Source organism: Plecotus auritus, assembly GCF_963455305.1.
Source record: "Plecotus auritus genome assembly, chromosome: 2".
Taxonomy (NCBI): domain Eukaryota; kingdom Metazoa; phylum Chordata; class Mammalia; order Chiroptera; family Vespertilionidae; genus Plecotus; species Plecotus auritus.
In genome coordinates this window covers 52,920,624-52,945,191 of record NC_137771.1, presented here as the reverse complement: position 1 = coordinate 52,945,191, position 24,568 = coordinate 52,920,624, and the positions used below count along the sequence as shown (strand labels likewise).

The 24,568-nt window shown below is 40.4% G+C and overlaps 1 protein-coding gene across 1 annotated transcript in view; it reads left to right on the top strand.

Annotated features, from left to right (window-relative positions):
• The window catches only part of NEGR1 (neuronal growth regulator 1), a 917,357-nt gene that overhangs the window by 845,272 nt on the left and 47,517 nt on the right, over positions 1-24,568 (top strand). The gene's annotated exons all lie outside the window — the stretch shown is intronic.

Sequence of the window (24,568 nt, the reverse complement as noted above, 5' to 3'; positions counted from 1 at the left end):
AAATTTTGTGCCAAAATGCATGACTTCTGAGAAGACAGAGGCCAATTTTATCTTACTTTCCTTTCCTTTATTAATTTCATAAGGCATATTTTATGAATACATGTTTTAGCATTATTACATAAATGTTGACCATGGACAAGGACTAATTCTTCTGGCTGTGACATCCTAATATATAAAAACCCAGGTTCCGTAATGACCGAAGGCTCGACTGACCGGAAGTCAGTCCTGCAGTCAGAGCTGGGTTGCCGTGGCGACCCAACACTGACTGCCACTGCTGCGGGTGTGGCGACCCAACACTGACTGCTGAGGGGGCTGCAGATCAGGCCCGAACAGAGGCCTGGAGAGAGAAGCAGGTTCTGATCCATAGCCTCTGTGGCAGCTGTTGATGAGCCATTGCCTCTCTCTTTCTCTCTAGGCCTGGCCAGCAGCCGTGCCTCTCTTTTTCTCCAGGCCTCTGCAGAGGCTGCTGATCAGCCCCACCTCTCTATCAGGCCCAGAGATAGGCCCAGAGACGCTGACTGGCATAGAAACCAACCAATCAGAACCAAATCTGGGTGAACTGTGAGGAGCCAATGGCTGCCTAGGAGGCGGAGCTTTTGATGCTGACTGGCATAGAAACCGACCAATCAGAACCAAATCTGGGTGAACTGTGAGGAGCCAATGGCTGCTTAGGAGGTGAAGCTTTTGATGCTGACTGGCATAGAAACTGACCAATCAAAACCAAATCTTGATGAAGTGCGAGGAGCCAATGGTTGCCTAGGAGGCGGAGCTTTTAATGCTGACTGGCATAGAAACTGACCAATCAGAACCTAATCTGGATGAACTGGGAAGGCAGAACCTAAGGTGGGGGCTGTGGAGGGGTTTTAAGGGCAACAGCTGTTTAGTGTAAGAAAGCAGTTCAATTTTTTAATGACCGGTTTGGCAGTATAGTGCATATGACTGGCTATCAGTCCAGATATAGGGATTATGTATTTTTGTCTGCCAAGAGCATCTCCCCCTGATGAAAAAGGTTACCCCCCGCATTTAAGCAATCCTATCCTATATAATCTATCTATACTAATAAAAGGGTAATATGATAATTAGACCAGGTCAACCGGCCATCTTCCAGACGTCTGACTTCCTTCCAGACAAAGCCATGGTGGTGGGGGCCAAGGCAGAGAGGGCAGTTGGGAGCAAGATCAGGCCAGCAGGGGAGGGCAGTTAGGGGCGATCAGGCAGGCAGAGGCAGTTAGGGGCAATCAGGCCAGCAGGGGACAGCAGTTAGGGGAAAGATCAGGCTGGCAGGGGAGGGCCATTGGGGGCAAGATCAGGCCGGCAGGGGAGGGCAGTTGGGGGTGAGATCAGGCCAGCAGGAGAGGGCAGTTAGGGGTGATCAGGCAGGCAGAGGCAGTTGGGGGCAAGATTAGGCTTACAGGGGAGGAGAGTTGAGGGCAACCAGGCCAGCAGAGGAGCACAGTTGGGGGCGAGATCAGGTGGGCAGGGAAGGGCAGTTAGGGGCAATCAGGCAGACAGGCAGAGGCAGTTATGGGCAATCAGGCAGGCAGACAGGTGAGCGGTTAGGAGCCAGCAGACCCAGATTGCAAGAGGGATGTCGAATTGGAGAGGGTGCAGGCTGGGCTGAGGGAACCCCCCCCCATGCATGAATTCCATGCACTGGGCCACTAGTGTAAAATAAAAAGCATGAAACCTGTGAAAAGGCACTTTCCAGGTTTTTTGAGAGTTGGCTCAAGGGCAGCCCATGATTTATACTGGAGGCCTGATGCATGAAATTTGTGCAAGAGTAGGCCTTCCTTCCCCTGGCTGCTGGCACCTGGGACCCGGGCTTCCCTCGCAGCCCTGGCCTCACCCAGAAGGTTGTCCGGAAGGATGTCCAGAAGGACATCTGGTCTAATTAGCATATTATGCTTTTATTATTATAGATTATTATAGATTTTGTAATTGATCTCCTCCTACTAGAACTTAAGCTCTGAGAGGACAGGAATTTGGGGGTACTATGTTAAGCACATGTGTCCCCAGGTCCCAGAACAGGGCAAACCTGTCAGAAAGTAAGTGGTCATTAATTATTTGTTGAATAAATGGATTGAAAATAGTGAACATGTATGTCAAGCCCTGGACATTGGTTGATTATATGTAATTATAAAGCATTTTAGTAGGACTGTTACTATAATTACTGATGCTACTTCTTTTACTAAGGGCTCTCATTTGGTATCTATATATTCTATGCCAGGTACCATAAACTGTTTCACACAAATCATCATATTTCTTTTTATTGTCCCTGTTGTTTGCATACAGGTTGAGATTCAAAGAGTTTAAGTTATCTCACAGCTAGGAAATGAGAGTTAGGAGTATAATGTGGGTCTGTCAATCTTCAAAGATTATATTATTAATCATTTTACAACACATAAAATACTAATCTCTAATATCAACTTGGCAGAAGTCAATCATAATAATCATTTTTTCCTCAATATCCTATATATATACATTCTATCTTAAGGACCTATTATTTGTAACATAAACTAAGATAACTTCCCAAATAATATTATTTTCTATTTATATCCATTCTATAACCTGTGCTAGATTCCTCTGCCTAAAGTGTAACTATAATAATACCATTAATCTCATCAGAGGCCTCTAATGTGTTCCCATTAAGTACAGTTTCTCTTTATTCACTGATGCAGTTTACTTATTCACTGATGCAGCTTTCTCTCCCCAATGCCCATCCTGGTAAGAAAGTTAGACTTGAAGAAAGTAGTAATAAAATTAGTAAGAAAATTGCAAAATTGAGTTGTGTATGTAACTTAATCCTATCTAATAAAAGAGTAATATGCAAATTAACCATCGTTCTGCTACACCCACAAGCCACGCCCATCAGCCAATCAGGAGGGAATATGCAATTAACCCAACCAAGATGACTGCGGCCACGGAGCGAGCAGGAGGCTTGAGTTTCCCCAGAGATGGAGGAAGCCAAGCTTTCTGCACCCTCTGGCCAGCCCAGGCCTCCACTTAAGGCTACAAAGTTTCAATTATAGAAGATAAATTAATCCCAACAAAAATGGCAGCAGCCATGGAGCGAGCAGAAGGCTTGGCTCTGCTCCAGGCTACAAAGTTTCAATTGTAGAAGATAAATAAATCCCAGATACCAGGGCCTCTGCTTGGGTCGCCGGGGGGCATGGCCAGCCTGCAAACCACCACAGGCCCCTCTCCCAGGCTGCCCCACACCCCAAGGGAACCCCCACCCTGATCCAGGACACCCTTCAGGGCAAACCAGCTGGTCCCCACCCATGCACCAGGCTTCTATCCTATCTAATAAAAAAGTAATATGCAGATTGACCATCACTCCAACACACAAGATGGCTGCCCCCATATGGTCAAAGATCCTGCCTCCATGTGGACACAAGATGGCCACCACAAGATGGCCAGCAGGGGAGGGCTGTTGGGAGGGACCAGGCCTACAAGGGAGGGCATTTGTGGGCGATCAGGCTAGCAGGGGAGGGCAGTTAGGAGGGACCAGGCCTGCAAGGGAGGGCAGCTGGGGGCAATCAAGCCTGCAGGGGAGGGCAGTTAGGGTTGACCAGGCCGGCAGAGGAGGGAAGTTGGGGGCAAACAGGCTGACAGGGGAGCAGTTAGACATCAATCAGGCTGGCAGGGGAGTGGTTAGGGGGTGATCAGGCTGGCAGGCAGAAGCAGTTAGGGGCTATCAGGAAGGCAGGCAGGTGAGCAGTTGGGAGCCAGCAGTCCTGGATTGTGAGAGGGATGTCTGACTGCCCACCTAAACAGGCAGTCAGACATCCCTCGAGTGGTCCCATATTGGAGAGGGTGCAGGCTGGGCTGAGGGACACCTGCCCCATGCACAAATTTTGTGCACCAGGCCTCTGGTGGGCTCATAAATATACAAGTTTAAATATTTGCAACCCTGATATTATCATTGTCTTCAAAAAATGTACCACTCCTTTTCTCCAAATCAGCATGTGTGGCTATTGTTAAAATAAGTTCTAGAAGACGAGGGGTTGATCCAGTACCCAAATCACAAAGACAGGGGACCAGATGTCAGCAGGTTGCAACACTGCTCTGCTCCTGAAATAATGAAGTGGAGAAGTTAGAGATTGTGTTGGCAGCCACTCAGGAAGAACTGCAGACACTGTCCTATTCATTGCTGCATCCCCAGATCTATCTCAGTAGCTGGAACAAAATAACACTCAGTAAATGCCTTTATTGTTTTTATTGCTGTTGATCTCACCAAAACTCTAATTTTAAAAATTTTTTTCCCATTATTTGTACTACAATTGTATTTACATTGCAGTAGGTGCAGGAATTTGAGATGGTGAATGAAATAAATGGTGCAAATTCTAAGGTCTGAAACAGCATCCAAGCATCCCCAGATATTTTCCCAATGAAGAAAGGATGAGAAGTGTCTTTCTCTGTCTTGAGAATGTAATCCTCTCCTGAAGACAGCTGACTTGGATTTTCTTGAGTGAATCACCAGCCAAGCTCATTTCGACTGCAGAAGGTGTGCTACCACACTGTCTTTGGTGGTGTTTCAACCACAGTTTCAGTTTATTATCTTAGATTCCATGGTATAGACTTCCCTCAACAAGTTCCCAGTGTGAGGTGCTCTGTCTAGCCAATGGCATACACACGACTGAGGCAGCATGCTTTTATTTCATTTGGAAAGCATGTTTTCCCAGAGGAATGGGCTTGCAGGTGTGCTTCATTTTCTGTGGTCTGTAGAGAAAGCTCTTTAATTTATACACATCTAGGTTTTGTATGGACTTAAATCTGCAGTACAACTGTATCCTTGGGAGGGTTTGGTACTCTATAACAAAATCCAGTATCTTTAGTTTTCCATGGTAGACAATTTAAAAATTGTATTGGTTTAGTTAAATTGGTAAAGTTAAAAGCAGGATGGCACTAACATGGAAACATCCAGTAAGCACTCCAGACCCACAGGTGTAGATCTGTATATTCAACCAACTGAGGATCAAAACCATTTAGAAAAAATAGTTTCATTGTTGCTGACATGTACTATATAGTTAGGCCTGCAATGGTTGTGTCTGTTCTGAACATATACAGGGTTGTTGTTGTTTTTCTTGTCATTATCCCTAAACAATATAGTATGACAACTATTTACATAGCATTTACATTGTATTAGGTATTACAAGTAACCGAGAAGTGATTTAAAGTATACAGTATAATGTGGTAGGTTATATGCAAATATTATACCATTTTGTATAAGGGACTTGAGCATCCACAGATTTTGGTATTTGTATTGGGGCCGGGGGGGGAGGTGGGGGAGAGAGGGATCTTGGACCCTAATTTGACTAGATGTCACTCATTGCCTTTTTCTTTATCATTCCCTCAACCCTTTCCTTTGGTGCATGCTGTTTAGTTACATTTCTCTTTAGTTCATTTGCTCTCTCTTTTAAACTTAACCATGTTGCTAATAACCATTGAATCTTGCCTAATCCAACAGATTTCCCATAGTCCTTAATCATTCTGAGTCATACTTAAAGTCAGAGTAATGTATGGTATAGTGTATTTACTGGGTACAGTAATGTGCAGCCTAATAATAATAATAATAATAATAATAATAATAATAAGTAGTAGTAGTAGTAGTAGTAGTAGTTGTTGTTGTTGTTGTGCAACCCTGACTTGATAACACAATATGGGGTCAACTTTGACCTGAGAATCTGATTTGTTTTGCTCTGTTTCTTTAATGAAGGGGCAACATAAGCAATCTGTTGATAGAGGATGAAAACTTGACTTTAATCTACTTTTATTAACTACATGGATCCTTTGCAGATGTCTTGAAATCCAACTGGGGTTAAACAGCAACAGCAACAGCCCATGAAAGAGATGACTCTAACTCTGACCTTCTCCAAGGGGACATGCCTCACTCTGACTGATGAAGTCTCCCTTGGGCTCTTGGCCATACAAGTAATCTAGCATAGGCCCCATCTATTTAATGTTAGTATTCTTGGGGGCCTTTTCTCTCTAACCCTATATAATAAAGAGGTAATATGCAAATTGGCCATCATGCCCTCACAAGATGGCTGCCTATGACCAGGTTGGCAGGGGGTTAGTGAGGGACAACCAAATGACTGAACAAGCAGGCTGTGTGGGGTGACCAAGCCGGCAGGGGGGGTTAGTGAGGGATGACCAAAGGACTGAACAGCAGGCTGCGTGGGGTGACCAAGCCGGCAGGGGGGGTTAGTGAGGGACGACCAAAGGACTGAACAGCAGGCTGCATGGAGCGACCAGGCCGGCAGGGGGGTTAGTGAGAGGCAACCAAATGACTGAACAGCAGGCTGCATGGGGCAACCAGGCCAGCAGGGGGGGGCAGAAAGAGGTGACCAGGCTGGCGGGGAGGGGGGCCATTAGGGACAATTAGGCTGGCAGGGGGGGCAGTGAGGGGTGACTAGGCCAGCAGGGGGGGCAGTTGGGGGCAACCAGTCCTGTCAAGGGGGGCAGTTGGGGGTAACCAGGTGAGCAGGGGGGACAGTAAGGGGTGACCAGGCCAGTGGGGGGGCAGTTGGGGGCAACCAGGCCACAGGGAGGAGGCAGTTGGGGTCCCGCTGGCCAGCAGTGGGGGGTAGTTAGGGGCAACCAGGCTGGCAGGGGGGCCAGTTAGGGGTGACCAGGCAGGCAGGCAGGTGAGCAATTAGGAGCCAGCGGTCCAGGATTGTGAGAGGGATGTCAGACTGCCGGTTTAGGCCCGATCCTGGGGATCGGGCCTAAACCGGCAGGCGGATATTTCCCGAGGGGTCCCGGATTGGAGAGGGTGCAGGTTGGGCTGAGGGGACCCCCCATGCACGAATTTCGTGCACCAGGCCTCTAGTTAGAGTATAAATTCTTTGAGAGTTAAGGCAAGTCTAGTACAGAGCCTTGTACAAAACATGTAGTTGCATCATTTTGTCCCAGTGTAGAACTGCTTTTAATGAACTGTGAATTTATCTGCAATGTGCCATAGTAAGAAATGCAAACAAGCAAGTCTCCTGGTGAATGTGTTCACGACATTTCACAGGTTATTCTGTTACAGGAGCTATGGAAAAAAATGTTTTATGCACTAAAGTTCTCGTGCCCAGGAAGAGTAACACCACATTTTCTAAGCAATGATATGAGCCATGTCACTGCTATAATGCAGGGTTCAGCAAAGTTTTTCTATAAAGGGCCTAATTGTGTGTTAGGCTTTGTAATCTCACGTAACTACAAACTCTGCTGTTGTAGCAGGAAAGCCGCCAGAAGCATTACATTATGAATGATGTGGCTCGGTTCCAATAACATTTTATTTATAGGCACTAAAATTTGAATTCCACATAATTTTCATGGGTTACAAAATAGGATTTATCTTTCATTTTCTTAACCACTGAAAAATGTAAAAATTATTTTTAACTTGCAGAACATACAAAATAGATGGTGGGGTCGGATTTGGCCTATAGTTCAGCAACCTCCTGCTATAAAGCATCCCATTGGCAGTCTGGGTTAGCAACTATTTAAAATGGACTCAGGCCATTTTTACTTCTCAGGATGGGTGTAACAGTGAAATAATAAATGACCATCAAGTGTGCTTGCTTCTTGCTCACATTGCATGACTGTCAGGGTCGGCAGAGAGCACTGCCTCCTATGTCCTTACCCCGGGACTCAGGAACCTGTACCATCAGTGACTGATTGCCATATTAGGAAAAAGAAAACTTGGAGAATAATGAACTTCCCTTAAAGATTTCTGTTCAAATGTGACACATTTCTGATCATATTCTATAGGTCAAAGTGAGTCACATGACCATGACAAAATTCAACAGGGCAGAGCAGTGCAGTCATAGTTCTAGAAGCAGATGAACAAGAATATTGTGAATATCCTTAATGACTAAAATAGCACCCCATTTAAAATTCTATACCCCTCTCCCAGCATTCCTCAACTGTCTCCTTTTTGCTATTTAGTTTTGTTGCATAGTTTTTGTTACTTTATTGTGTACAATGCATGCAATTTACTGAGTTATTATGCTTATCCACCCCCTGCCCCATCCAATCTGCATTGTAATTTCCATGAAGGCAGACATTTTTATCTTCTTTGTTCACTTCCAACATTCAGTATCTAAAGAAGAGTCAGGTGCATAAGGTGCACTCAATAATATTTGTTAAGTAAATGAGTTATCCAATAAAAAGAAAGGACTACACAGTCCTTACAGCATGCCTACATCTAGCTTCATCTTATTTTCTTTCCACGTTTTCCCCTATTTCATCATATGTATTATCTAGTGTGACTATAAGCTCACACACACAAATGCACATATGTGTAAGTCTTCTCAAGTTGGCCATTGTGAATGAATTATTTCTTTTGAAACTCACAATTTATATATAAAATTTGGTGCCAAAACTTGTTTACCAATTAATCAATTGACTGTTTTTAAATAAACAGTACCAAAAAAATGTGTGCCTTATATTTTCCTTCAAAAGAAAACATAGCCCTAGCCAGTTTGGCTCAGAGGATAGAGTGTGGGCCTGCAGACTGAAGGGTCTCAGGTTCGATTCTGGTGAAGGGCACGCACCTCAGTTGCAGACTGCAACCAATCGATGTTTCTCTCTCTCATCGATGTTTTTCCCTCTGTCTCTCCCCCTCCCTTCCACTCTCTCTAAAAATCAATGGAAAAGTATCCTTGGGTAAGGATTAACAAAACAAAACAAAACAAAACAAAACAATCCCCAGAAAAACAAAAAGAAACCTCAGCCTTGAATCTCAAAAAATAAAATCCTATCTAATAAAAGAGTAATATGCAAATTGATCGTCACTCCAACACACAAGATCACTGCCCCCATGTGGACACAAGATGGCCACCACAAGATGGCCAGCAGGGGAGGGCAGTTGAGAGGGACCAGGCCTGCAAGGGAGGGCAGTTGGGGGTGATCAAGCCTGCAGGGGAGGGCAGTTACGGGTAACCAGGCCAGCAGAGGAGGAAAGTTGGGGGCAACCGGGCCTGCAGGGAAGGGCAGTTGAGGGGACCCAGGCCTGCAGGGGAGGGCAATTAGGGGTGACCAGGCTGGCAGGGAGCAGTTAGGCATCAATCAGGCTGGCAGGGGAGTGGTTAGGGGGTGATCAGGCTGGCAGGCAGAAGCGGTTAGGGACAATCAGGAAGGCAGGCAGGCGAGCAGTTGGGAGCCAGCAGTCCTGGATTGTGAGAGGGATGTCTGACTGGATCGGGCCTAAATGGGCAGTCAGACATCCCTTGAGGGGTCCCAAATTGAAGAGGGTGCAGGCTGGGCTGAGGGACATACCCCGCCATGCACAAATTTTGTGCACCGGGCCTCTAGTAAATAAATAAAAAGAAAAGAAAATATGCTGTTCTCTGTATCTAGGAGTCTGTTTCTATTTTGTTTGTTAGTTTATTTTATTCATTAGATTCCAGCAATCTCTTAATACAAAAGCCTTTTTCACTACACTCCCCAGGGTAAAATCATTTGAAGTATCTTCTGTGATTGGCCTAATGCTCACAGTCACCAGACAGGCAGGGGTCATCCCGCTGGGCACAGCCCTGCTTTCCAAGGCCTGCTTTGCACTACAAAAGGAAACTACCTTGAGAGCACCTATTAGTGCTTCATTTTCCTCTTTGCATTTCCACTGCTCTCTAACTGGCACACTGTCATGAAAAGGCTCCTCTTCTAAAAGGTTCTGTTGAATTTCCTAATACCAGCTATTAAATCTTTACTTGATCTTGAAAGATTGGTCCCATCCTGAAAGAAGATTAAAAGGCATCCCTAACAAACTTAGGCTATTCCTACTTAAGGAGCAATTATGGGTTTCAGGCTAAAGCTGCTGAGTATTTTTCCCCTCAGTGCATTGGATTACATCATTGATTTTACTGATAAGTGAATTTTATTTATAGGTTTTTTTATGCAATTGTCTACTACTCTAATAATGTTAACTGTTCTGTAACACCTCATTTTAAAGAATGAAGGCTAATAGGTTAATGTATCCAAACCCATGTATGATATGATGATTAAAATTGTAACCTCAAGAATGAGAAAACCAGGGTTTGAATCCTCTTCTGCCATTTTTCTGACACTGGCTATTATTTGAGCTATTTAAGATCCCATTTCCTCACAGGCTAAGGAGACCATAAAGATTAAATAGGAAGAGTTATATAAAGCCTTTATAACAATGCCTAGCACATGGCATTCAGAGAGAAAATGCTATAGACTATTTTCTCAACAATATCTTCACTGAATATATTTCTGAATGCACACCTTTCTTCAAAGTTCTCTCCATACCTTTATGCCTTCCCTGACTCTCACACCTCAATAATCAGTTTCTTTCAGGCTAAAAATCCATCTTCTCTAGTCAGTTTTTAAATGTAGATTGCTTCTTCTTAGGGACAGCATATGGATATTTGACATTGGCTATGTGTCTGAGATTCATTTGTGACATTTATATAAGTCAGATGAGAAGATTAGACATAAGCAAGCAGTGTGTCCCTCTATCAACATTCGTTTGGCCTTCTGTGGGAAATACCAAGAGAAGTTATTAGAGTAATTTGCAAAATTTTCTGGGCCAGTTTGCTTAATCAGATTAGAAACTGATTATGCATTCAAACTTTATAAGAGAATAAATTAATCCAAACTTCTTCAACAAAAATGGATGTAAGACCTTCACATTTGGCAATCATGACCAAGTTCAGGATGTTAATTTAGTTTAGCTAATTATGCAAATCTTAAAGACCATCATTTAGAAGTGATCTGTCTTATTTTGAGAAGTATACATTAGGAAGATGTACAATTTGGGGAGGAAAAGCTTTGTAACATGATAGACTGGCAAGAAAAATTTATATTATTGTTAATTTAGCCAAAGATGTGGAACAACTACCTTTTTTTTTTTTTTTAGAATAACAGTGGACATAATGTTTTTTATACATTAAGGGGTTTTAGTGTTGATATTGTAAATAGGTGACATTGGATGAACACCTATTGATTGAAAATAAGGAACAGTTTTTCTATCATGAAGAAGACAATTAAGCACTTAAATAGCAAGTTCATCATCCATGAGGAAGATCAGAGAGGGTTAGGTCAGGTTCAGACATCAGTCAGTCTCAAAAATATTTTATTTGGCAATGATATGAAATAAGTTTCTTTTAAATTATACAACTGGAATTAAACCAAAAACCAAAACCTCAAAACTTGCTTTTACTGTCAGTATAAAACTTTTTAGGCCTAGTCATCGTGTGAAGTAAGCAAATGAGTTTGTTTCTGACACTTGCCAACTCCTCTTTCTTTCATACTTGCTCTTTATAGATTTCTTTTAACTATCTGTAGTGCTTTCTAACTTCTTTTTCCAGGTAATTTCAAAATGTCCCCCGCTTTATCATGCCATCTAAACCTACCTTGCCTTAAGGCCTTACTCTAGTCTTGGTGACAATAGGTAATAAAGTTAATATCTATTGACAAGTCCTATGCACCAGCTACACTATCATTCTATCTCATAGAATATTAAAAACAACCTTATATGGTAGATACATTTTTTTAATTCTTTTTTTATAATTGAGAAAACCAGTGTTGACAGAGGTTAAGGAAATGTCTATCAAGGCTTAGAGACTAGAGTGAAGGAAGCAAAGTATCCAGAATGTAAAATTTAGTGTGGCATTCACTCTCCATGATGTAAGAACCTATTTAAATTTTATACGTTAGCCCTGGGTGCCTTGCTTGTCCCACCAGATCCCAGGCTCTGTTGTCCATGCTCATACAAATATTCAGAAGAACTGAAGCAATCTAACTCACTTCCTGGGTGGCTCATTCAGCAGTGCTCCCCAACTCAGAAATACTGATGGTATTGATCAAGAGACAAGTCACTTTAATATGTGATCCTTTCTATGAAACATTATACCCAGCCTGAAAATATATGTACCACTCATTCATTTATTCAACTAATATTAAGTACCTGCTACAATCCAAATACCGTGTCTAGTTAGGAATGTGCACATTGACATAGCAAAAGAGACATAGCAACTTGCTTTTATGGCATAGAGGGAGAGCCAGACATTAATGAAATAATCACTCAACTGAAAGTAAATTGCAACTGTGACAAGTGTCATGACCAAGTACATAGTGCCATGAGTGACAATAATACTGACATTTGACCTGCTCAGATAGTTCTTAGAAGCATTATGAGAAGTGATGATTGAGGTGATATCTGAAAGTTGGAGAAATTAGTACATGAAGAGGAGAGTAAGGAAATTCTAGGCATGATAGCAGGTAGAGAAAGACACATGCATGAGTAATTCATATGTAATGCAGAACATAATCGATTATGCAAAGAAATCATTGTGAGTGCTTATGTTGGGATTCTCAGTGGAGGTAGTTAAGGGAAGCCCCTGGAAGAGTTGGCACTTAGCCTGTGTGTTGGTGCATTGGCAGGATCTGGTCATGCAGATGTAGGGTAAGGGGAGCGTGCTTGGCTGAGGGATTTATTAAGAACAAAGGAACGGAGGTAGAAAAGTTTAGGTGGGGTACAAAGCAAAGTTTGCCAGAATAGTGGAATGGTAGGTAAGGTACAGAGTAACATAGAAGTTTAAAGCAATCATTAGGGGCTTTAAATGCAAGCCTAATTTGATGGGCAGCAGAACATTTTTAAAAGATGTTGAGTGTCAAAGTTTCATATTCAGAGGTATAAAATGTGTTAATGCAGTCACATATCAGAGAAAAAATAAAAATTGAGGTGTGAGCACTGTAATCTCAGATTTGTAAACCATTTGAGAGATAAATTTGGTACACATAGATTTTGTGGGGGGGTTAATTTTTTATTTTGCATTTTAATTTTGTGGGTGTTTTTTCTTAGAAGAGAGTTAGAGAAGACTTTCTGGAAGAGAAAAATCTCAGAGCTAATCTTATATTTTTTTTTAATTTTTTAATTTTTTAAATGTTTCTTTATTGTTAAAAGTATTACAGATGTCCCCTTCAGAGCTGATCTTTTAATTTAAGAATGGATGTAATTGAAAGAAAAAGTATCCCCAACTTGAAATAGTAGTTTTCAAAATATTGAGTAAAAGATAGAAGGGGGAGAATTTAATTTTTACTTGAAGAAAGAAAATGCTTAAAGCACTGAAAATAGGTAAACTAGACAAGGAAAAAAAAATAGCCAGGACTGATAACCTGAAGCTTGTGGTCTGCAAGTTGGTTTGGTTTTGTGTGTCAGGGGAGGGTTTTGAGGAATGGGGTGACATGATCAAAGAGGCAGAGGGGAGATAACTTTGTCAGAGACATATGAGACTGATGGAAACTGGGAGATACTGAAGCATGAGAGTTGTTAAAGAGAAATTGTTAAAGTTGTTAAAGTCATTTAGGTAACAAATAACCAAGTTCTGGATCCAATATAATTCTATGTCAAAGACGTAGTTGATTAACACTAGGAAAAGAATCTAGAAAATGTGTCCCTCGTTACCATGAGGAAGTCAGAGTCCTAATTCAGTCATTCAATCCTTTAGGGAATATGTGTGGTGTGTCACGTGCACCAGACCCCGTGATAGGAAGTGGCTTCACAAAAGTGAATAAAGACACAGTTCCAACTTCTGAGATACTTAAAGCCATATCAAAATTGAGCAACAAAGAAATAGTCTGAATGAAATTATTTTAAAAATGGCAATGCAAGTTGACAATAGAAAATAAATGTTTAATAAGAACCTGCTATGTATAAAGTGCTACTATGGTGGGCATTACAGAGGCAGCTATAAAATATATCACGCATTCCCTGTCATCAAAGAGCTCACAATTTACCTCAGTTTGCAAGACACAAATACACGATACATTAAGACAAGACAATGTTTAATCTAGTGACAAAGGACTGGTACAGATAATAAAAGTTTGTCAGAGTTTAGAGACTATAATGACTGTAAGGGAAGACTGTACCTATGTGATGTATGATTTTGGGTAGTAATGTAGCATCTCTGAGCCTTATTTACCTTTCTTATAAAATAGGAAAAACAATAAGCTATCTTATTTCACATAGCTGTTGTGAGAACTAAGGGAAATAATACATGTAAATTCAAGTTTAAGTGTGAGTGTCTATGATGTTAGTTCCTCGCTAAATTTGCAATAAGAAAAACTTGCTAGACAACAATACATATAAGGACAGAAACCAAAGGACTTGTATGCATGCATATTAGCATGACCAATGGACACAGACACTGGAGCGGTGGGGGCTTGCCCTTGAGAGGTGGGAGTGGCCGGGGGAGGTGTTAATTGGGGAAAAAAAGGAAACGTGTAATACTTTAAACAACCTCAACCTCAATACTGTTAATACTTTGGATAAGTTGAATATTGAAATTGTAGGAAATATTGAAAAACTTATCTTTGCAAAAGAACAGAAATCAGTTTTTGGAATTTGCATCATGGAAAATAATAGATAGCTTCTTTAGAATGCCATCATTCATCTCAATAAATTTCCCAACTGTTATTCAATATTTAAGTCTTATTGGTTCATTGGCATTCAAAAGCAAAATTGACATGAGATCTAATAGGCCAAACTTAGCTAGTTTGCTTACCCATAAGGTAGGGCTGAAAGAGGCTAGACTAGAGCCACCTTCATCTAACCACAAATTGTAAGAGGGGAGAAATGGTGTCCTATGAAAGAATGCTGAGTAAGATAACATTTTATGTCCACTACAGTAGTTTACAAAGCCTCTTTGCATTTATCACATTTGATTCCCCAATTCACTCTGTGGTATAGGTAGGGTAGATGTTATAAATATCTTAATTTTCAAGACAGGGCAATAGAAAGGAGTGATTTGCCGAAGCATACACATTAAGCGGGAGACCAAAATCTGAAGGTGGTTCTTCTGGTCACAGATGTGAGGCCTTTTCTGTTTTCCCATGCTCCTCTCAAGCATTTTCCACCCAATTCAGGGTTTTGGGATCCACATTGTAAGAATGGAAGGTAAATAAAAGAAATTCCCAAAGGAAAGCTGGATATTTGAATAAATTCCATGTCCCCTCACGCAAATTAAAAAATGATTCAAATAAGTGATGTGAATACATGTTGGAAGATGAGAATATGTTCAGAGAGTAGTGGTAATATATGTGGACAGTATCTATGTGGAAGATAATGTAAATATCTAAGACTCTTCTTATCAAGTAAAGGGACAAGAAGCTGTATCAAACAAACAAACAAACCAGCAAAAACCTGTTGGATTTAGAATTAGGATAACAGACAGTATTATAAGGTCTAAAGAAAAGAAGGGCAGGCAAACACTCTAGTGAGAATTTCTTAAACACAAACTACACAGGAAATGTTTAAATTTGGTGGAAATATGAGTCATTTAAATTGTCATTTGATACTGATTGGCACAGAGTTGCTGCTAAGGCAGGTGGAGAACAAATTAAGACTATGGATATTCTTGAGAAATGGAGAATTCAAGTCTATAGAATGTGCTATATGAGTTCAAAAATAAGAAAGCAAGCTTGCAAATTAGGGTTGAAGAGGAGAAAAAAAAAAGAAGAAGAAAACAGTGGGGCCGTATAAGCCACCAGTTTTTGTGGGCAAATGTGAGACTAACATTTGCAGCGTAATTGTGGCTTACTTCAGAGTAAAGGGCAGAGGTTATTTCTTTTGTGTACAGTGCTGCGTTCTAACCTTTCGACTACCGAGTGTGGGGCTCTCTCCATTTAGTCCTGTTCCCTGTCAGCGAACATTCTGCTCAGAACCACGCCAGGTTTCATGTTGATCTTTATTAGTTTTTCATTTCCCTGGGAGTTCCTCTCGGACAGAACAATACTTTCCAGTTACCAACAGTTCTGCCATATAAAATACCTTGAAGGGCAATAGCACTTGTTTGTACTTCTTTTCCCCACATCTTAGTGAAAAGGCTGCTGGTGTTATTTCAGATCTTTCTCTAGCCTGGCAACAATTATAATTCCACCACACAATAAGCTGATATGTCTCCAGTTTTCCCATTTCTTGACCATCTTGGCATAAAACTTGGTTTAGTCATTGTCATCTTCCCATGAAATTAAATGCAAGTTTATTCATAGCCTGGGCACTGACTGGTATTTTCCACTAAATATGCTAGATCAAGTATGATGACTCACTCATCACAGGGCCAGAGATTTGAGGATTTCAAATCCTATAACCGAAGTTTGTCTAATATTGCAACCCCATCCCTGCAACCCTCGAGGACAGGTTACTCTCTGATTAAGGGAGATACTACACTGAGCCCCACTGACTGTCTTTGGTTGCAGCTCAGGTAGGACATAAAGATGACACAGAACTTGTCAAAGATGAGTGGGAGAATATCCTATTCCCTGAATCCATAAAGCAAATCTCTGAATCCAAGCCTATATCATCTGTCCTTAAGTGCATAATAGCTTCTTCAGGTTCCAGTTGTCACTGCATTTCTGTATTTTAGAAAAGCTATTGAGGTACTTGGGATATGAAGGATGCTATATAAAACCAAATTTAATTCCATACTATTCCAGTAATTTGCCTCATAAATACTTCTTGAAGTGGTGAAAGACTTTCGGTTAAAGAAATAAAACCTTATGTATTCATGACCTACGAATTATTTCATTCTCTTGGAAGTCAAAGGACTCTTCTAGTGTTTATGCTACTGAAATAAATCTGCTATAGGTGCTTTTATAAAGGTTGTTAGTACAGATGACATTGCTGGAGCTAGAACTATTATGTTATATCTTCCTTGAAATTATTTTTTACTCACCTTTCTTAGTTGTTTTAAATGAATAGGCTTCAACTTTTCTTCATTAATAACTACTTTCATTTATCTGAAACTTCATAGTTTGGTAGATGGTAGGGAGTGTTAACATGATTGGATGGCTGAGAAAAAGGCAAAGGAGGTTTCAAAATCATTAACTGAAGTGAGAGTATGAGCCCTCTTATAAGATGGGGACATAGATTTAATGACTACTCAAATCCATATTTCCCCCATGAAGTGTGTTTTCACAATGCATTTTCTCCTACTCTGAGCATGTCTAAAAGCAACCCGTTTATCTTGCCCTTGTGGAACCCTTGCTGTATCGGGAACATTAAATGAGAAGTTTCACCACCTCAGTTATAAAAGGTAAAAATTATTTTCAAACCTCGTAGCAATGTAGATTACTACTTTAACAGGAAATCTTATTAAAATCTTAAAAATTAATAAATTTTGTTGCACTTTATGTGTAGTGATATCATTGAGGATTATCTTCACATCTCTACACTAAAAAAATCTAATGGGATGAGAATTAGCCACCCAAATAAATACTTAAAGGAACAAAATAAAAGGAGGTTCAAGGTAATCATGTGTGTGAGTGTGTGTATGTGTATTGGGGGTAGTTTATAAATTGATACAATTTATCAGCTATCAGGAACTACTATTTTCCTCACAATAAAATCACAAATATTTTCAGTGTAACATGAAAGATGCCTCATGGTGTTTGAATTGGAATTTATTCATCCAATTCAGCTGATAATTTTCAGCCCCTACTGATGTTGGGGGATAGGGTGTGGGTGTAAACATATATAAGATATGGACCCTTCCCTGAAAGAATTTACAGTCTAATGAATATTACATGTTAACAAACAAAATCACACCTGGGACTCATTTTTTAGGATTATGTACTAGAATATAGAATAGGATTGTTGAACATTTTTAATGGGAATAATCATTTTTAAAGTATCTTTTTTCAAAGGAACTTTAAATATTTGCTTTTATAAACATAGTAACATAGTTTTCACACAGTCTCCTCAAGGACAAAGGCAGAGCTCTGGCTGTTTCTATATGCTTAGTATTGGCCTCAAGACCAATGGTCAAGCTGTAAAATGATGATGATTCCAATTCCTAGGAAATCTGTAGCACCTACTAGGCACCTGTTGGTTCTACTGGTTCTTTCCTGAAATAATTTTTTCACTTTAGAGTAGGATAAAAAAAGAAACTCAGACTTTTTTTTATAACAGTCCTGGAACAATTTAAGAACTTCTATTTAAAGCTTATCTTGAACAAGCAGATCTGACCTACCCAATGGAGCACTAAAGAATTCTAGAGTTGGAAGGAACATCTTCCAAATGTCCAGCTGGTGTAATTGATTAGAAATGAAAAGTTTGGAGGAGAGGATGTAGGAATTGAACTGCTCTCTGAATTCCAATACACTAGAGGTTGGACTGGCTCAAATTTACAAAATATTAAAGACCAACAGGAGACCATACACTTTCTTTTAAAACATTTTTTTCCAGTGCCTCAAGTATTACATAGTCATTAAAGATGATCTGGAAAGTATAGAAACATAAAAGAGAAAAGTCATCTATATTTTCAGTACCTAAAGATAACCACTATTGAAACTACATCTACTTTTTAGAATAACATATTAACAATTCCTCTTAAGAAAATGTTTCTCATGTTTTAGTTACGTACAGCATTTATAATTTAAATGATATATCACATCCTTTCTTGATATGCACTGAACTCATGACAGAAAGAAGTCTTAGTAAAAACATAATGGATATACAATGATAAGCTCCTAAATTTAAAAAAATAAACAGCAAATATAAATTTATTCATTTTTTAATTATATTCTGGGTTTATGTTACTCAACAGAAATACAAAGAAAAGAAAAAAAGACAGTCCAGGCTGAGATAACAATATGGTTTAGGATTTGAAGTTCTAAGACATAAGTGTGAGTCCCGAGCCCATTAATTAATTACTGTATAATCCTGAGTACATGACTTAATCTCTTTGAGCCTCAGTTCTACCATGTATAAAAAGAGGGAGAGGAGGGGATAAAATTTGCTTTAAAATGTATTATGAGAATTAAGTGATACAATGTACATGAAATTGTGTTATAAACTTGAAGTAGCTACTCAAATAATGCTAGCACATAATTTACTTACATTAAACTTAAATTTTAGCTCTTGCTGTGGCCAATGTATTAAGTGGTTAGAGTGTCCATCCATGCACGGAAGGGTCTCGAGTTCAATTCCTGATCAAGGGCACATACCTGGGTGGCAGGTTCACTCCCCACCCACCGTCAGGGCATGCGTGGAAGGCAACTAATTGATGTGTCTCACACATCAATGTTTCCCTCTCTCGCCCTCCCTTCCTCCCTTTCTTCCACTGTCTCTGGAAAAGCAATGGAAAAAATATCCTCAGGTAAGGATTAAGAACAACAATAATAATGTAGCTCTTAAATTTAATTCCAAAAATTGAACTGTAGTTCTTTATATCTGTCATTGCATAATGGTTCATAGAATCTAACTTAAAATTAATATTACCAACAAGGTCTGTCTTCCAAGTTAAAAAATTCAGAGGTGATTTTGAAGCTTAGATTTGATCAGTAAGGTGACCCTTCTATTCAAATAACTGCCTTAAATGTAGTGCTGTTTTATTTTCCCATATAAAAGTTATGGTTCAAAATTCACAAAACTTTAAATGAATATAATTTCAGTCAATGTAAATAGTGACAAAGTAATTAAATGTTAGCGATTTCTAATTAGCCTAGCTTATATTGTGAAACAGTAAAATTTCCTTATGGATGGTTGAATTTTTTAAATGTTTTTATTGATTTGAAAGAGGGAGAGAGAGAGAAACATCCATAATAGGTCCTCTACCGGGGATTGAGCCCACAACCCAGGCATGTGCCCTGACTGGGAAATCAAACCTGCGATCTTTTGGTGCATGGGACAGCGCTCAACCCACTGAGCTGCACCGCCCAGGGCTGGATGATTGAATATTTGCATTAACTCTCATACCTCTCCCAGCCTTGATATCGCAATAGTCAATATGAATTCTGCTATGATCAGGTTCAAATTGAGGGAGCCACTCAAGTATCTAACACCTACATCGCATGGGTAGTGTAGATAATAGCATGATACCTCCGTATGAATAGTACAGGGACTAGGTATGAAAGCATTATGCTTTCAGACTATCTCTGTGACAGTCTCACGTTACTCTTTGACAACTCAAATAAATTTGACAAAGACACCGCATCAAAACATAAGCCTGCTGAAAAGGGGAAAAAAATGAGAAGTAATGAGATTTTTATCCTATGCCCTTTTATTGTGCAGTTGTCACTGTAATCGAAGATTTCAGAAAGCTCTTCGTGATGTAACTTAGAATGTTTCCTACGATACAGTTGGAGCCAATTGTATAACTTACATTTCAGTTGGGGCTCACCTTAACCTTCTTTGTGTTTTTGTCAGATAGTGTTTGTTGGAAGCCTGCCCTGAATCCATTGGGAGACCTTGCCCTGCCACCTGCTTTTAGAGTTTTCTGCTTCTGGAATGTTACATCAACTTCTCTAATCTCTCTCAGCCTCTTCTTATCAAGGAGTTCTCTTATCTGACAGGGTGTAAGGAACAATGGCTTTTTTTTCTCAGCAGGCACTGCAAACCATCTCTTTCTTCTAAGCTCTGTAAAGCCTTACTTCTATCCTTTCAACACTTCTATCTTTCAATACTGACTAAAGGCCCCAAATACGAAAATTTCTAAATAACCATTTAGTGACCGGTACACAACCCAGCTGGACAAAAGGAAAAAGCTTATATTGTCCTTCTTTAGGGTCATATTTTTCCTTCCCATAGGGTTCACGTTCAGCTCTGGGAAAATGTCAAAAAATGCAAGTTTACTGAAGAATCTCCTCTTTTAGTCTCCATGTAAATGTATGCTTTCTTCTACTTTTAATTTTCATTTATTGATTTTTAGAAAGAGAGGAAGGAAGAGAGAGAGAGAGAGAGAAAGAGAGAGGGATAGAGAGAGAAGGAGAAAGAGAGAAAGAGAAACATTGATTTGTTGTCGCACTTATTTACGCATTCATTAGTTGATACTTGTATGTGCCCTGACTGGAGATCGAACCCAAAACCTTCACATATCGGATGAAGCTCTAACCAACTGAGCTACCTGACCAGAGCTTTGCCTTTATTCTTTATTTTTAATCATTCCTTGTGATAGGAGACATAATTTCTGCAATCAAATTGTATTAATATTCTTGTAGTATTTTGAAAAGGAAAAAACCTTACAGAAAATAATGGTTCATTCATTTACTCACTCAACAGACTTATACCAAACACTTTGTTGGGCCCGTTCCAGGCACTGGGAACAGAAAAATGAGTAAGACATTAGTCTCTGCCTGAAATTTCACAGTCAATTAGGGAGAAAAATGTATAAACAGGGAGATAAATATGACTTGTTTTCAAATATTTGGGGAGCCCAGATGGTGGAATCAATTGTGCTTATGAAGGTCAGAGAAGGCTTTACAAAGGTGTATAAACTGAGATTTAAAGGAGTCAGAGTTGAAAGAAAATAAGGGAGGCAAAGTCATTCTAATTGTGGAAGAGTGCTAACCCCTGGCTCTTTAAAGAATGTTAGATGATTAAAGGAAAAACAGCAACCATATTATTCATGGCTATGTATGTTGGCCCAAGGGGTTTGACTTTTATCCTAAGGCATTGGAATATTTCTACCTGGGAAGTGATCTATGTCAGTGTACACTGGTAGAGATACCTCTGGTAACAGGAAGGAGGGCATATTTCATGGAGGTGGAACAGGCACTGTAGGGATACCAGTCGTGAGGATAATGCAATATAAAACAGACTCCAAGGAGTCACATACAGTGCAAGAAGAGATTGTGGTAGAGAAATACTGGGTATGAAACCCTCATACTCATAGAGTCAGTAAAATGTAGTAATTATTTTTTAAATGTTATTTTTATTGTTTAAAGTATTACAAATAGTAGTACATGTGTCTCCTTTTTTTCCCCATTGACCTTCTCTCAGCCCCCCCCTACACCCCAAGCACATGGCCTCACCTGCCCCCAGTGTCTTGCGTCCATTGGTTATGCTTATATGCATGCATACAAGTCCTTCAGTTGATCTCTTACCTCCCCCGCCACCCTCCCCAGCATTCCCACTGTAGTTTGACAGTCTGTTCAATGCTTCTTTGCCTCTGAATCTATTTTTGTTCATCATTTTATAATGTTCTTTATATTCCACAAATGAGTGATATCATGTGGTATTTTTCTTTCACTGACTGGCTTATTTTACTTAGCATAATGCTCTTCAGTTCCATCCATGCTGTTGTAAATGGTAAGAATTCCTTCTTTTTTACAGCAGAGTATTATTTTATTCTCAATGATCTTCAAGTCTTTTGAGCATTTATTTATATTCAAAATTGGAAAAGATCATATTTTAAATACAGGAATTTAGATAGTTAATTACAAAGAAAACACTAGGACAAAATTATTTTGATAATTAAAAAGGTAGAACACATATTATATAGCCTGATTTTTAATCATACCTTAGAGGCAAAATTTCTGAATGGAATTTTGCAATATAGGCCAAACTTGAATATGCTGGTTAAATGGATCCTTCTATTTGGGACTTCATAAGATTCAAATAAATCATGTATTTTACTATGATGAGTTGGTAAATAAGTAAGTAAATAGTTGAAGATAATATTAAAAAGTGGTAATGTCTCTATTCAATAATATGATACAATATAATAAAAAATAAAAAGACAAACCACTTGTCCAGTTGTGGAGAATACATATATTCAACAAAGGACTTGTATATTGAATATATAGAAAAATTCCTATCCTAATATATAAAAAGCCAGGGGCCATCACAACTGAAACAACCGGACAGATGACTAAACAGCAGGCTGCCTGGGGTGACCAGGCCACCAGGGGGGTTAGTGTGGGATGACCAAATGACTGAACAGCAGGCTGCATGGGGCAACTGGGCTAGCAGGGTAGGCAGTTGGGGGTTACCAGGCTGGCAAGGGGAAGTTGGGGGTGTCCAGGATGGCAGGGGAGGGACACTTGGGGGCAACAAGGCCGGCAGGGGGGGCACTTGGAGTGACCAGGCTGGCAGGGGGGAAGTTGGGGGCAACCAGGCCAGCAGGGAGGGGGGGCAGTTAGGGGCAACCAGGCCAGCAGAGGGTGGCAGTTGGGGATGACCAGGCCAGCAGGATGGGCAGTAAGGGGTGACCAGGCCAGCAGGTGGTGGCAATTGGGGGCAACCTGGCTGGAAGGGGGTCAGTAAGGGGTGACCAGGCTGGCAGGGGGGGCAGTTGGGGGCAACCAGGCAGCAGGGGTGGCAGTAAGGGGTGACCAGGCCGGCAGTGGGGGGCAGTTATGGGTATCCAGGCTGGTGGGTGGGTCAGTTGGGGGTGACCAGGCCAACAGGGGGGCAGTGGGGGCAACCTGGCCGACAGGGGGGCCAGTTAGGGGTGATCAGGCTGGCGGGGGGGGGGGCAGTCAGGGGTGATTAAGCAAGCAGGCAGGTGAACAGTTAGGAGCCAGTGGTCCCAGATTGTGAGAGGGATGTCTGACTGCCAGTTTAGGCCCTATCCCCGAGAGGTCCCTGATTGGAGAGGGTGCAGGCTGGGCTGAGGGGAATCCCCCCCCCCCCCCCCCCGCCCATGCACAAATTTTGTGAACTGGGCCTCTAGTAAACAAATAAATTATGGCTAGACATGCAAGCAAAAAAATCAGTTAAAAAAAGTGAATAAGTACTTTACACAGACCACATCCAAATAAGCAATAAATGTACCAAAAGGCACTTACTGTCATTAGTCATCAGGCAATAAAAATTAAAACTACAATTTGAAACCTCTCCAAACCAAACAGAATGGTTAAAATGAAGATGACAGAGTGTAATGGTTGGTTAGGATCAAACAAACAAGACTCTTTTTTTTTAAATATATTTTATTGATTTTTTACAGAGATGAAGAGAGAGGGATAGAGAGTTAGAAACATCGATGAGAGAGAAACAACCATCAGCTGCCTCCTGAACACCCCCTACTGGGGATGTGCCCGCAACCAAGGTACATGCCCTTGACCGGAATCGAACCTGGGACCTTTCAGTCCACAGGCCGACGTTCTATCCACTGAGCCAAACAAGTTAGGGCAAAAAAACAGGACTCTTAAACATTTGTGTAAGAGTGTAAATTGGCACAGCCATTTGGGAAAACTGTTAGGCAGTATTAATTTAAGCTGAACATACTCTTACTCTATGTCCTAGCAATTCCACTTTTAGATATACCTATAGAAATAAATAATAGACAGCAGATAAAGACACCACACACACACAAAAAAGAAAACTACAGGCCAATATCCTTGATGAACATAGATGCTAAAATCCTCAACAAAATTCTAGCAAATCAGATTCAGCATTACATTACAAAGATCATACACCATGACCAAGTGGGATTTATTCTGGGGATGCAAGGATAGTACAATATCTGCAAATCAATAAATGTGATACATCACATAAACAAATGGAGAGACAAAAATCACATAATCATATCAATTGATGCAGAGAAAGCATTTGACAAAATCCAATACCCCTCCTTGATAAAAACTCTCAGCAAAGTGAGAATAGAAGGATCATACCTCAACATACTAAAAGCCTTGTACAACAAACGTACAGCCAACATCATACTCAATGGGCAAAAACTACTAGTAAACTCATTTCCCCTAAGAACCAGAACAATACAGGGATGCCCACTTTCACCACTCCTGTTTGATATAGTACTGGAACTGCTAGCCATAGCGATCAGACAAGAAGAAGAAATAAAAGGCGTCCAAATTGGAAAAGAAGTAAAACTGT